Consider the following 3,454-nt stretch of genomic DNA (forward strand, 5'->3'; position numbering starts at 1 on the left):
AATTGTGTATGGATTTTGCAATTTAATCAAATCAATACAATTAATTGAATACAATTTAATTACAGCAACAGATATGCAGTGAAAATGACTGAAGTTTCACAAGAAGCAGAACTCATTGTTTGCTGAAATATTCCTGCAAATAAATATTCAGTCTCACTTCCACAGGATACAAACACACAAAACATCAACCTCGACCAAAGCAGACTGCTCTATTTATAGTCTCTGTGTTTTGTGTGAGAGCGATTGTGTTTTTCCTGGAGTTTATCAGACAAACTCAAACTCACACTCTCAGTCACAGGAGCACGTGTGCTTTGATGTCATACTGGATCTTTATGATCAGATGAAGCTCTCCTGTCCTCTCTGAGCGTGACACAGGAAGCAGTTTTCTGCTTAATGCCACATGATTTCCTGCCGGCAGGAGAGACTCATATAACTAGAGTTAGAGAGCCGTGTCTAATCCCCACGGCTGCAGAAAAATCATATTTCTGCTGTAAAACATGACGTGTGCAGTGATTCTGGCAGATGATTCACTGTGGAGCCAGTCGTTTTTCTTTTCTCTGGAGACGCCCACAGCTTACTATCTGCACTCGTTTGGGGGATTTGAAGATTTCATGTGCTCTGTTTTCACTGCAGATGGAAAAATGGCCCACAGAGCGTCCGGAGGGCATGTGACATGTCCCGCTGGAGTTTATCATCTGCTTAACCTGGAGTTATCCAGTCTGAACCGCAGTCACTCCTCTAGCTGCTGTTATCACTAAACACACACACACAGTTCCTGCTGGAGTCCTTTCATACACCCACACTAGACTATACACACTGCACCCTACACACTAGACACTGTACACTGCATACTACACACTAGAAAATGCACACTAGACACTGTACACTGCATACTACACACTAGACAATGCACACTGAACACTAGACACTGAACACTAGACACTGCGCACTACACACTGGACACTACACACTAGACACTGCATACTAAACACTGTGTACTACATACTTTACACTGCATACTACATAATACACACTAGAGTGAGCGCCAGCCCATACAAACTGGGGCGGGGGGGCATTCGCATTTCTAAAGGGGGCTTGGTAGAAATTGCGTTCCGGGGACATGGTGGTGTGCTTACCTAGGTGGCCGGGTACACACCACACACTGCACACTACACCGCAAACTACACACTAGACACTGCACACTACACACCGCAAACTAGGCACTGCACACTACACACCACAAACTACACACTAGACACTGCACACTAGACAATACACACCACAAACTATGCAGTACACACTGCATGCTACACACTAGACACTAAACACCACAAACTACACACTACACACTACACAGTACACACTGCACGCTACACTCTACTCACTACACACTACAGACAGCAAACTACACACAAGACACTACAGACAGCAAACTACACACTAGAAACTGCAGACTGCACACTACACACTACACAAACTACACACTGCACACTAAAGACTGCGCACTACAAATTACATACTACAAACTACACAGTATGCACTACAAACAGTGAATTTGATAAATACTAAGTCAAATAAGCTGTCTTTATACACACAAACAAACACACACACACACACTTAACAGTAACTAAGGGGGGAGGGCGGGTGTATTACTGGCCACATTGGTCTATAGATACAGTATTAGTATTGAAATCAACCAGCAGATAACACTGGTCAACCACTAGTTCATACAGTCTGATGTGGCAAAACACATACTTGTCCAATTGTTTTTAGCATAGTAATTCATTTTGAAGCTTATTAGTCAAGTGCTTTTACCATCTGAACAATTATAAGCCCTTCTAGATGGACTTATCACTCACTCAACAACAACTAACACACATGAAAATACATTCAGGTCAGTGGATGCTGAAAATATGAGTAATTCATCATGCTGGAGCGGTCAGGATTTACACTCCTGTCAGAAACATGTCCGAACTCCAGCGTTCAGAATCTCTCCAAAATCCCAGATCCACTGTGACAGACTTTACTACAGGCCTAAGGTTATGATGGCTGTTTATGACAGCAAACATCTAAACACATGACTCCTAAAATGATTTACCAGCTGTTTTCCTCAGGACACCTCAAAATTTACAGCAGTTTCAAACCTTCCTTCAAACTCTGCATTTTTGTGTTCATAAATGCTCATGAATGCAGTGTGCAGGTCTGTTTGAAATGAACTTCCTGAACTGCTGCACATCTACAAATACTCCTCATGAATGAGTTCAGAGCTGCTGAAACTCAGGATCGCAATGCTCAGGATGAACCGCAAACCCCGAGACACAAACCACACAGAAAGAGATGGACAGGAGGAGAAGAGATGATGTGATGAAGTGAAAAACTGAAACGATTATCCACTAATCCCCCCCCCCCCACACACACTCAAAACCAAAACTCATTTATAATCCAGTGTCGGTGAAGCTGCTTCCAAACTTTAGGTTTGTTTATTTTTTTACAGTTTTCTCGATTGCTTAAACACTATCACCAGGCTTTTGAACTAAAATTTAAAAACCATAACGCCATTTATCAAAAAGCACACCCATTTCCCTAAACTATAAACACTATTCCTCTTTTTGACACATGAATCAGATTTGTTGAACTGTCACTGCAAAACTCTACACACAAATCCCTTAATTTCTCATTGCCTAGACCATGTTGTCATTTAGAAAGCACTAGCATTCAATATTGTTCACTCTTTTAACTGTTACTGCAAAACTCTACACACAAATCCCTTCATTTCTCATTGCCTAGACCATGTTGTCATTTAGAAAGCACTAGCATTCAATATTATTCACGCAAGTCAGCATAGCTTGAGCTCAATTAGCACACAGTTACCCAGGTGGAAACACTAAGAGTCAAAATTGAACACACATCAATCAGATCCTTCAATAAATAAATAAAACGGCCCGAATCAGTTCACTGAGTTTTGGAACAATGGATCCACAGAGAAATGAAGGTATAGGTTGAAGAGGAAGAGGAAGAGGAGGAGGAGGAGGACGTGGTGAAGGAGGAGGAAGAGGATGTGGTGAAGGAGGAGGGAGAGGAGGAGGACATGGTGAAGGAGGAGGAGGAGGGAGAAGAAGGGCAAGGAGACAAGCAGTCTCAGATGAAATTCGAGCCACTTTAGTTGACCATGTCCTTGTCCATGGTATGACTATGAAGGAGGCTAGGAGGTGAAGAAGAGGAGGAGGAAGAGGATGAGCAAGAGCAGTAAGGAGTGGAGGAAGAGGTGAAGGAAGAAGGAAGAGGAGACTCAGATGAAATTCGTGCCACTATTGACCATGTCCTTGTCCATGGTATGACTATGAGCGAGGCTGGGCAATGAGTTCAGCCAAACTTAAGTTGCTTCACCATCGCCTCGATCCTAAGAACCTTCAGGGAGGAAAACAGGTAGGTGTACCTCAGTGTACTCTACTGT

The sequence above is a fragment of the Sinocyclocheilus anshuiensis genome, unplaced genomic scaffold (genome assembly GCF_001515605.1).
Source record: "Sinocyclocheilus anshuiensis isolate Anshui unplaced genomic scaffold, SAMN03320099.WGS_v1.1 scaffold1067, whole genome shotgun sequence".
NCBI classification, from domain to species: Eukaryota; Metazoa; Chordata; class Actinopteri; order Cypriniformes; family Cyprinidae; genus Sinocyclocheilus; species Sinocyclocheilus anshuiensis.